The sequence below is a fragment of the Lemur catta genome, chromosome 21, assembly GCF_020740605.2.
Source record: "Lemur catta isolate mLemCat1 chromosome 21, mLemCat1.pri, whole genome shotgun sequence".
Taxonomy (NCBI): domain Eukaryota; kingdom Metazoa; phylum Chordata; class Mammalia; order Primates; family Lemuridae; genus Lemur; species Lemur catta.
The window spans coordinates 24,082,302-24,094,306 of NC_059148.1; the positions used below are offsets into that span (position 1 = coordinate 24,082,302).

A 12,005-nucleotide genomic window follows, 5' to 3' on the forward strand; every position below is an offset into this window, starting at 1 on the left:
CACAGGCTGGCTGGGACGGAGACCCGGGCCCGGGGAGGGGGGCGGCGAGGGAAATCAGATACCCCCCCCCACTGTGCCCTGCCCCCACCAAAAGAAAAAAAAACATTAATCAGGAAGAGTTCAAGGGAGAAAGTGATTTATAAATACTAGCCCTGCCTCTTCCCCTAGGGCCAAGATGAGTATTCACCAAATACAAAAATACACACGGCGTAGAGATCCCCACTTTGGGACATTTATTTTGCAAACTGAGCAGCAGATTGCACAAAGACACCCTGTTCCGGCTCCTTATCTTTGAAAGCAGAGATTTACCCCCCAGTTCATTTCCCGAAATTCTGGTTTGGCTGCAGAATGCTTCTGTTGATTGGGATACTCTGGGGCCACCAGCCGGGGCAGGATCATCTTTCGACGCAGGGGTGGTATGAAAGCTGTTAGTGCTACTGTTGGAACCACCCCAGCATCCGGTGCTTATTCACAATGCCTGTCTGTAAGCATGGGAGGGAGGCTACTGTGCCCATTTTCCAGATGCAGGAACTGAGGTTCAGAGAGGTGTGGTGACTTGCCCAGGGTCACACAGCTCAGAAACGGCAGAGTCCGGCTTCAGGCCCCTGGGTCTGTCTTACCCTGGAGTCAGTGCTCTTTCCAGAGGATACCCCGGATGGGCAGGAGCAGTGAGAGGGAGAACGAGCCCATGATCTTGCAGATGGCTTCTGGTCCAGGCAGTCCCTGCCCACTGCAGCCGCGACAGCATCGATTTACCTTGGGGCTCACTGGTCCCCTTTGCAGCTTTCGATCAGCACAAGCAGCTGCGATGAGATCCTCCCGCCAGCGTTGGCCCAGGCCCCCCGGCAGGGGCAGGTGCCACGCGTGGGCACCTCCACGTGATTTCTCTTCCCTCCTGGGGCTCGAACCTGGCTTGACCAGGGGCCGTCCAGGCTGGGCTGCACCAACGCCAGCTTCTTGGAGCGTGTCAAAGTGTCAATGGCTTCTGGGGGCCAAACGCCGGCTTTGTCCACCGCTGAGCCACCTTGCTGTCCCTCACACGCCCCTGCCCCTTGCTTTCTCCGGGCCTCTGCTCAGCTGTGGCCTTATCGAGGAGGCCGTCCCCTCCACCCTGCGTGACGTAGTGTCCCCATTGTCTTCCTAGCACTTACCACCCTCCGACGTACTTTATATTTATTTGTTTATTGCCCGTTCCTCCTGCCTCCCCAAACTAGAATGTTCCATCAGGGCAGGGCATGTTATGTTGGTCACTGCTGAGTCCCCAGTGCCCAGAACGAGTCTGTTCGGTAGGCAGAGAGCACCACGTCCTGCCCCCTTGGCCACCAACAACCCTTCTTATCCCCACTTCACAGATCAGAAGACCGAGGCCCTGGGGTTTTCCAGCTCACAGGTGGAAAACCAAGTCTCCTTGACACCGCAGTGGCCACTCTGCACAAACGCAGAGAGCCCCCGTGTCACCCTTCAGGGGCCCCAGCATGACAGGGAACTTCGTCCTCCACAAAGGAGGCCAGTTTGACGCCTGGCAAGCCGATGCTTTCAAAAAAATAAATAAATAAATGAAAGGCAATAAAATCAAATAAGAAGTTGGACACTTGGGTTGGCCCGCGTGGCTCCCGGTCCCCGGCGAGGCCACAGCGGCTGTCTGTGCGGGAGCCGGGAGCGGGGCAGAGCGCCGGGCCGCGGGGTCCAGGGTTTGCTGGCAGCCGGCCGGGAAGGCTGCCTCGACTTAGTTAGAATGCAGCCGCCAGACCGCTGCCTTCTCTCTGATGGCTGCGAGTGATTGACACTTACAAATTACCCAGCCGAAAGTGTCGAGTCTTTGACCCCTGAGTAACATCTTTGGCAAGCCTGAGATTTGCCAGCATTTTGTCATCTAATTACTACAAATCCCTTGAAAATTCACTGGCTGGTGAATTTTTAATGCGGGGCAATTTCAATGTGATGCATGGTCCAGATGGGTTCTTGCGTTTCTCACCTCTCTCTCTCCCCCTTTCTCCTCTTCTCTCCCTCTCGTTCTGTCTCCATCCCTCTTTGCTTAACTTTTTTTGTTTTTTTTTTTTAATCTCACAAACTTTTGAATGGGCAGGAGTCCTGCCTACCCTGGCAGTTTGGGTGGAGCTGCTGCAGGTGGGGCTGTCATCAATTCCGGTCACTTCCACACCGTGCTCTTTGGCAATGTGCTTGCAGAGGGGTCGCCGGAAAAGTGCGTCCCTGCTGCCTCCCAGGAGTGCGGGTTTGCTTCCCCCCCGCCCCCCGGACTTCCCAGCCAGCATAAGAAACGAAGCAGCGGAAACAAACCAGCCTCCTTCGCAACACAACTTGCGCGTGGTCCCCTTCCCTGGGCAGCGGGCTGGGGACTCTCTGCAAGGTTGGTTCGACTCTTGGGCAAATCAAGTGTTTCACCGCCATTTTTTTTTTAACCTCTTTCTTTAGGTCCTCAGAGGACCTAAGGCAGAGCAGAGATTGGATCTTCCGCCCTGTGTGCTTGGACATTTCTCCCTGAGATGGCTCCTGAGACCCCAAGGGGGAAGCTGACTTTGTCCGGCCCAGTGTCACACTGACCTGTGTCGTCGCGTGAACTTGAATCTTCAACACAGAGGAAGCCAGGCCTCCCAGCACTTAGGGCTTCTTCCCCCACAGGAGCAAAATCACTTTCAAACCACAGAGGAGAAGCAGCCCGCGAACGAGATACACGGGTCCCATTCTGTGAAGAATCCCCCTCCCCATTCCTGCGTGGTTTTTAAATATTTCTGATTCTTTTATTTTTTCACCTATGATATGTGCATTGGATTCGTATTTCTAAATACAAAACCAGATGCTTTTTTTAAACTTTGTGCCCCAAGCAGCCCTCTGTGTGGACGTTCCCTCCTCGAGGAGACGGAGTGTGCAGATCAGTCACCGTGTGTTCTCGTCGTTGACCTCGCAGAGATAAGTCCCTTCCGCCACCTCCGCCAGCCGTCCCCGCCCCCTCCCTCTCTCCCCCTATTCAGGGAAACGAGGTTTTGCCCTTCAGTCCCGTTTCTGGTTACACATGTACACGGCTGATAAAATATTCCACTTCACCCCCTTCTCCCCCGTGGGACCCGCCGTCTTACGGGAAAAGGGTTTGTATGACAGCGACCGCAACAGACGACGTGTCGCCTAGAAACCGAGGTGGGGGGGCCACTCTCTCCCCTGCTCCTCTTCATTCAAATTCCCTCTCCTGGTTTTGAAAGCAGCCGCATCGCTGGAGAGAAAAGCCATGGGCCTCTTCCGTGGGCTCTGGCCGAGGTCCAGGTGGTCGCTCCTGTCCTTGAGAGAGAGGGAGGATGCTACCGAGGTCCCAGACGTTTGCTTTCTGGCAACGGCCACCTCCCATGTACTTTGCCCAGGGCCACCCAGGCCTGCGAAGAGGTCGGTTCTGCCCTCCTGCTAAGTAGGCAGAGTGTCTGTCGCCCAGTAGGCTCGCTGAGTCCACGCTGGGCTCACCCTCCCTGCGTGCCCTCGACGGCTCGGGCCAGAGCAGGATTTGGGTGGGGGGAGATTCCAAAAAAAGCAAGCGTGGCTGGATGGATGGGATCCGGCCATTGGAGAAGGAGGGACTGGGTATTGTGCACGGAGAGGAGGGTGTCTTGGAAGCCGAGATCGTCCATGAAGGAGTGAAATAAAGAAAGGTCTTCGGGTTTCACCCTGGGTGACTCCAGGTGGTGCCTTTGAGGATACTGATTCCAGCTTCTCTCTCCTCCCCTTGATTCTCTCATTCTCCCTCTTACACAGTCTCCCTTCTGGGTGTAACCGATGTTCTCCAAATCCAGAATATTCCAGAACCAGAAGATGCGGCAAACGAAGGTTCTTGGGGGCAGGAGGACATGGTTCCCCAAGCTTCCTTATAACTTCCTTTACCAAAAAGCAACATCTCGCTGTGTTCAGAGTTCACAGAAGCAGGGACTTTGCATTCCGAAAGCTGGGCATCGGCCCTGGAATCCGCGTTGACAGCACTCTGTGACCAGCCAGGCACCAGGCTTGGTGCTCAGGGCCAGAGCCGCAGACCCTGTGCTTAAAAGAGCTTAAAATGGGATGTGGGGTTAAGAAGACGAGAATGACTCGCATGAACCCTACGTGAGCGGTGCAGAGGTTTCTGAAATATCGGAACAAGGTAGGGACACCGTATTTTTGAGGAGGGGCCAAGAGGAAATGAATCAAGATAGGCGTGGATCCTTATTTTATATGAGATCTTTATTTCACCCAAAAGCAAGTTTGGTGGGCAGACATCACTATCTGAAGACTGCTTTCTGGTATTGAATTTGTGTATCCATCAAGCCTGGATGGGGAAGGTCCAAATCTGGAAAGAAAACAAGAGACAGAAGTAGGAAATCCTCCCGCGTGAGCTCCAAAGAGGCCTTTGCACTACCCCCTGGGTTTCCAGGGTTTGAGGCATATTGTGACGATAAAATTTTTGTGGAATCAGAAAGAAAAGTTACGAAAGGTACAAATTCATTCCACAACGTTGGAAAACAAAACAAAAAGAACATTAATTTGGTTTTTGTGTTCTCGTAAGAGGCCCACATAAATTCTTGTTATGCAAAGGTATGCACTGAAATATAAATCACACCATGGCCACAAACTCCAGATGTCCGGGGGTTGAGGCCTCAGTGTTGTGGAGGGTGAAAGCACAGATGACAAGGGACGGGGAGAAATGTGAGCTGCGGCTCCAGGTATCTGGCATCAGGGCAGACCCGATCCTGCCCACTTAATCTAATGCCAGCTGGGGTCAAGGTCCAGTTGGCCAAGAGAAACCATCATGCCCAAGGAGAAGGTGCCAACGCTGTAGTTTACATGCTGAATCCACAGCTCTCTGCCTAAGCATGTGGCATGTGGACAGTCAGTCAACAAACATTTGTTGCATACATGAGTCAACCTTGGGTTTGAATGTTTTGGATGTATTCCTTGGGGAAAAAGTGCTCCCACATTAAAGGATCCATGTGGGCTGGCCAGTAAATCTCCTGTCCTATCCCCAGCTTCCTTCCAGGGCTGACTAGGGATTTTCGCTTTCCTTGTGGCCTTTGAGAGAGTTCCAGCAAGGATTTTTTTCCTAAAGGGAGAGTTAGTGTTTTCACTTTGGGCCCTGAGTCTTCCAAAGTGAGCCACAAACTCACTCCAGTGGACAAGGGAGCCCTTTCCCTCTCAGGATCTCTCATTTACCTCTTTTCTGATCCCACCTGCTTCTCCGTTTGCTCTTTCTTTGCAATCAGCCTAAATTTTCTGCTCAGTGTAGTATAGCTAAGGGTGCCCCTTCAAACAAAAAAAACCACTAAAGGTATAAGCTCAGCGTTGTTTCAAAGAGCCGCAGAGAGCTGCTTGGGGAGAGGACGAGAAAGAGCGCCCCCTGGTGGCAACGCGCAGCCTCTCCTCTACGAACTGCAGCAATTCCACTCTGGCCCCAAACTTGCATATCAGCTTCAGCAAAGAATGGCCTTGCAGGTAGTTACTAGGTGCACAGTTCTAACAAGGGAGTTTAGCAATTATCACTGTTACTTGAGAAAACCCCTTGGGGACTCTCACTCCGTACCCCAGTGGCCAGCCTCATACAAGAATCTCCTGAGATGAGTTCTACAAAACACTATTTTCTCCATATTATTATACGTCCACTGTTGATTTTATGACCTTTAAGGGTGGCTGTTTCTTGCTCTTGTCCAGCCAGCCTGATCCTTAATCCACCCCTTTTTCCTGCCACAAGCCTAGGATGTCCCATAGCCAAAGCCCCCTCCATACCAGGGTTAGAGCTGGACACCTCGCAGCCCCTTCCAACAGCCAGGTAGGTTTCCACGGAACAGCAGTTCTCAGACTGTTTGGGTCTCAGGACACCTTTACACTCTCTAAATACTGAGGATCTCAAAGAGCTCTTGTGTATGTGAGTTATATCCATCCACCTTTACTGTTTTAGAAAGTTAAACTGAGACCCTTAAAAATACTTAATTCACTTAAAATAATAATAATAAATGCATTATGTATAACATCATATCAAAAGCTAATAATATTTTCTAAAAGTGAAATTAAAATTTAGTGAGAAGAGTATTGTTTTACATTTTTGCAAACGCCTGGCTTAATAGGAAATACCTGGATTCTTCAACCTGCTTCTCCATTCAGTCGGATGCAATGTGTTGTTTTAGTTGAGAAATACGAAGAAAATCTGGTTGCACAAAAATATGACATGGAAAAGGAGAGCCCTCCGGACCCCCTGGAAGGGTCTCCGGGAGCATCGAGAGTCCTCAGATCACTGCCTTAGAGGATTCAACCCCCGGCTTCCCCCTGGTAGAAAAGCAGGTCTTTGCAGGAAGCAGAGAGCTTGTGTTAAGCCTCAGGGGTTCTTAAGGCTTTTGGATTAATGACCACTTTGAGTATCTGATGAAAGCTAAGGATGTTTGCCTGGAAAGAAAGCCATTTTTAGTGGATGCAAAACAGGTAGGTGTGCACGTGCATAACTTCAGGGGTTTCAGCAACCCTTTGAGGCCCATCTCTGACCCCAAAGAGACGGCCACGGATTCGGGGTTGGGGGCAGGGCGGGACACAGAACAGTTGCTTTGCCTGAAACATCCCACAGTTGCTTCTGGGCCTGGAACAGGAGGGCGGCCCCTCTAAGCCACTCAACGCAAAGTCACGTCCAGAGCTAACTAACAACAACAACTGCTACTATTCGGGGGGCAGTCTTTCTGGCGTGCCAGATACAGTGCTGTATTGTACACACTTTATCTAAGTTACCCCTCACAAGAGCCCGCACTGCTGCTGTTACTCCGATTTTATAGATGATGAAACTGGGACCCAGAGAGGGAAAGTTACTCATCCAAAGTCACACAGCAGGATTAGATCAGCTTACTCTGGTAACAAGAGCCTTGCTCAGTCCCCAATGCTAGTGGCTTTACAACTGGCAAGCGTGTGTGTGTGTGTGTGTGTGTGTGTGTGTGTGTGTGTGTGTGTGTGTTGTTTTAAGCAGGAGAACCTATTTTCCCAAACAACTCACAGTACGTCAAACAAAAGGGAGGCTGGTCTGGAGTGGGGTGAGAGTGTATTCCAATCCGCTCCCTCCTCCACCTGAGATACCCCATTAGAGTCCCAGGGCTCCATAGTACATAACTTGAAAACTCTAAAATAACAGCTAATGTTTATTGAACACTTCCTAAATACACGGCACTGCTCTAAGTATGTTACATTTATTAATTCATTCACTTTTCCCTACAATCTACCATCTATAACTGTGCCTGTTTTACGGATGGGGAAATAGCTTCAGAGAGGTTAAGTAACTTGCCTAAAGCCACACAGCAATTGGCAGTGCTGGATGAGGAGCTCAGGGAGTTCAGCATGTGTGTATATTTGTACGATCATGGTGTGTGCGTGGAAAAATGTGACAAAATGGACACCCACCCATTAGCCGTGGTCACTTACAGCGTTGGGAAAATAGACCTTTACTCGATAAAACTTTCATCGTAATGTTTGAAATTTTAAATCAGTGAAACAAAATAGAGATTTAAAAAAATAAATGAATAACAATTTGCTTGCCGACCTGTGGAGCAGGTCCCGAGCATGTGATCTAGTCTGAGGGTGTGCGTGTGTGTGTGTGTGCATGGTGGGAAGGGGGAAAGAAACTTCCAGAAAGCCACAAGCTGGAGGAAAGGTTGCCGAGTCCTGGGTATAGGAGGCTGGAGGCTAGGTGAGGCTAGGGAATGACAGGTGCCTCACGACTGTGCCGCCTCCCCCCTGAAGTCCTCCAGGGGTGCACCCGCATGTGGCAGACATTGGGGTGCTCTCAGAAAAATCTACGGGTGCCTGAAGCCACTGGAATCTGCTGTGGCCATGGGCCTGGCCTTCTGGGGTGCTCACAGTCATCCCTCAGGTGTGAACACCCCCTGCAAAGCCTTCCCCTTCCCCAAGTTCACAAGACAGGAGATTCTCATTTTCACCCGGGAGACAGCCTGTCTGCTGGATGGCTGGGAGCTGACTTCTATTTTTTTTTTTTTTCTGAATGATAATTTCCCCCCCACCTTTTTTTTTTTTTTTGTAGCTAAAAATCACCCAGGCTTGTCCAGACGAGAGGGCAGAAAATTATGCGGTGAAAGAGAAGGGAAGATAATTTCTCTGGGTCACAGACATTCTCACTTGTCATCCGTCTGCAGGAGGAGAAGTGGAGGGAGGGAGCCGAGCGCGAGGTGCGGGGATGAAGAATGAAAATGAAGGCTGGCCCAGATCCATCACTGTCCTCCTCGCTCCCCCTGGGGGAGGGGCTGGGGAGGGGCCGCAGGAGGGGGGAGAGGAGGGCATTTGGCCATGATCAAGGGGCCGGAGGGGGGACAGAGCCGCATATGGAGCCCTGCCCTCCCGTCCCAGCTGCGCAGGTCCACTTCCCCCCTCCGGGCCTCAGTTTCCCCATTGAGAAAGCCAGGATAATAACTCCCTCCTCCACTCACCACCTGCAGCCCCCTCCCCCCCCACACATACACACAGCAGATAACAGATGGGAACATTCTGGAGAATCCAGACCATGAACACAAAGGTATGGGAAGGTAGAGGATTGACGTGCGGAAAAGACGGAGGGAGCCTGCAGGCAGGGGGGTGGGAACAAGCCGGGGTTCAAATCCCAGCGCTGTCCCTAGGAGGGCTTGGGCAGACTGCAACTCCCATCTGGGCCTCAGTTTCCCCATTTGTAAGCAGGGGATCCTGACATGACCTATCTTATAGGGTTACTCTGAGGACAAAGTGAGGATGAGACATAGAGTGTCTGGCACAGGGGATCACTCAGCAGTCACAACAGCAGCAAATGATAAAGGAATGACCAGCAGTCACCCCTATTCTCACCACCCCAAATCCAGAACAGGTAATGCCTCGGAGCCTGGATCTCTCGTGTGTACAGAGAAAAAGGGCTCCTAGGCTTTCAAAGTGAGGGGTTATAGAAAAGCAGAATTCATAATCAAACAAGTCTGGTTTGAGGCCTAGGTCTAGCCACCCATGGTGTGGCCCCGGGGCAAGTCGCTTTACTTCCATAGGCCTCAGTTTCCCTATCTGCAAAGAGTGGGCTGTGATACCTCACAGCTTGCCGGGACGATTAGAAATACTGTATGTGACCCGCCCGGTACACCGATGGCCGCAAGTTCTCCAGACTCTTCCAATTACAGGGCGAGAGAGTGAGTACTGGCAGTTCTGCAGGCCAGATGGTCTTTGCTGCACGACTCAGCTCTGCTGTCGTAGCGGGGTTGAGTAAAGCAGCCGTAACAATATGTAAACAAATGGTGTGACCGCGTTCCAATCACACTTAGCTACAAAAACAAGCCGCAAGCCAGATTTGGCCCGTGGGTCACAGTTTGTTGACCCCTGCTCTCATGGAACGAAATTGTAGCATAGGACATGCTGATCAGCACTCGGTCATGCTAAAGTCACCCCCGATATGCGAGAGAGCATCAGGATTGGGGGAGGGACAATACCAGAAGCTGAATTGGTTCCGCCACCCATCTTCTGAAGCCAGCACTGGGTGTCCTCCATGCCCTGTCCTGGCCCTGCCCCCCCATGCTCATCCCTGCTGTCACTGCCTGCCGCCCCCACCTCCCTGCTGGGCCCTGTGGCCCTCCAAAACTTATGTTCCTTGAGGTTTTCCCTGTTGGGAATGCTTGTACTCTTCCCCTGGCTGGTCAGTTTGGAGTTGACCTTCAAGAGTGGGCTCCAATACTGAGTTGGGATTTTTGAAGAACTGCGACAGCACTGCCTAAAGCAAAATGGCAAATACAGAGCACGCGTTATGCAAGTTCCTTTCTAGTACCAAGGCAGACATTACTAATCAATCAAGACAATTCTTCCTGCCTTAGGCGGCCATTAAATCAAACAGAGGTGCTTTTGCCATAACAGCTAATTGCCACTCAGGCTCTATAAGAAGAAAGAGAATAGCTGCTTTAGTGCCGGTTTCTTTTACGGCCAGGGAAGTCCTGAGATCTGAGATAAAAGTGTTTGTAAAGTCCTTAACACAATGCCAGGCGCTTGCTAAGGGCTCCATGAATGGGAGCTCCCGTGGTTACTGGCTCCAACCTGGGCTTCTGGCAGCCTTGTTTGGAAGAATTTGAGCCCAGATGGAAGAGGTTGGTTCTTGTAGATCCTGGGAGAAGCTTCAGGGGTGGTTAGCTAAAACCTAGGATCTTCTGCTTTCTAGAAATTCAGGTACCCATGTGTCCAAGGAGGAAGAGTAAGAACATGCTAATAATATACCCCAAACTTCTTAAGGGTAGGTATATGCAAGAGAAGGAAGGGAGGGCCAGCCCATGGGACTTTAAAGGCCTCTTGTTGCTTTTAAAAAATCAAAATCCCCTAATCTGACTTCTCTTCATTTCTTTGAGCTTGTCATGCTTCCTCCTGTCTCAGGGCCTTTGCACTGGCTGTTCCCTTTGCCTGAAATGCTCTTCCTTGCCCTCGTTACCTAACTGATGTCAACTCACCCTTCAGATCTCAGCTCAGACATTCTTTTCCTGGGGAAGCCTTTCTCAACAGCCTGCCTCTCCCACCCCTGACTTCCTTCCTTAGACACTCTCTTGTGCCAGGTAGTGTTTGCGGTCTGGTAACATCATCTCCTCCACGGGGTGGTAAAGAACAAGGGGAGCCTGTGTCCATTCACTGATTGATTCATTCATTCACTCAACAAACACTTATTAAGGAACTACCATGTGCCAGATTGGGTGGTTGGGAGGACCAGGAAGCAGGAAAAATGAAGATTCTTATACGGAAATAAACGCAAGAAGGCCACCATGACTGAGCAAAGCCAGTGAGGGGTGAGAGTGGCGGCCGGGAAAGAGTGGGAAGAGATGAGAACCAGGGTGAGGGTGGATTCCATACGAAAGGCAAGGCGAGGCTGTATCAGTCAGCTTGTGCTACGATAATGCTGTGAGACAAATGACCTCAAAACTCAGTGGCGTAAAACAAGAAGCATTAATATTTCTTCATGAGTGTAGGTGCCATAGTTCTCCTGGCTTTGCCTGGGCTGTCTCCCGCTTCTGCGGTCAGCCGTGGGTCGGCGGAGCTGACCCAGGCTGGCCTCTCGCTCTTGTCCGAGGGTCAGCTGGCTGGCGGTGGGTCTAGAATGGGCTCCGCGGGGGGAAACTTGGCTCTGCTCCACGTGGTCACTCATCCTCCAGCAGGCTAGCCCAGGCTCATTCCCAAGGTGGGAGCAGGGCTGCTAGACAGAGCGTGGAAGTTGCAAGGTTCTTGGACCCAGTGCACCGTCACTTCTACGATATTTTATTAGCCAAACCAAGTCACGAGACCAGCCCATGTTCAAGGGGGTGAGGGAGACTCCACCTTCTGATGGGTGGAGCCTCACATGCCAAGGGCAGGACACAGGGGGAGGTGACAGTTGGAGCCACAGAAGCCGTGGAAGGTCTGAAGCAGGGCGGGGACACCATCCCACTAGGCTGCTGTGTGGGGAGTGGGGTGGGGGTGGCAAGGGGTGGTACAATGGAAAAAGGGGAGCCATATTGGTCCACCGCTGATCCACCCCAGTGATAACACACGCCAGGCACAGGTGAGGATGTCAGCAACCTTGCTGTATGGACGTGCAGGTGGAGGCATGACGGACGGACGTGCTCAGCCGTTGGTTGAGCCAGCATGGATGGCAGGGGGGGCACAGCCCCTCTGCCTGGCCCATTGGGAGCCCCCTCCCCTTCCCCCAGAGCTGCCATGAGAAGACAGCCTTCTTCCTCCCAAAGTTTAATTAAGTGATCTGCTTCCACGGGGTTAATCCTGTTATCACTGCCCAGAGCTGACCACAGGGGAGGGCGTGGGGCGGTGTGAAATGTCAGCTGTCTGGATGGCCTGGTGGGCCACTGAAAGCCACTGGAATTTGGGGAGAGGCAGGGGGTGGAACGGAAGCCGGAGCCCCCATGGGGGCAGGACGTCCGCTCTCCAGACTGAACACAAAGGGGCTAAACTCAGTTTCAATCCAGTCCCAGGAGGAGACGGAGGAGGAGGAGGAGGAGGAGGAGGAGGAAGAACAGGAGAAG

The 12,005-nt window shown here is 51.8% G+C and overlaps 1 protein-coding gene across 2 annotated transcripts in view; it reads left to right on the plus strand.

The window, feature by feature from the left end:
* The window catches only part of RBM19 (RNA binding motif protein 19), a 120,897-nt gene extending 118,068 nt beyond the window's left edge, over positions 1–2,829 (plus strand). For both annotated transcript variants that reach the window (XM_045534751.1, XM_045534752.1), the window contains exon 25: positions 2,434–2,829. The gene's annotated coding sequence lies outside the window, so the exon portion shown is untranslated. The remainder of the gene's footprint in view (positions 1–2,433) is intronic.
* Positions 2,830–12,005: the final 9,176 nt, after the last annotated feature.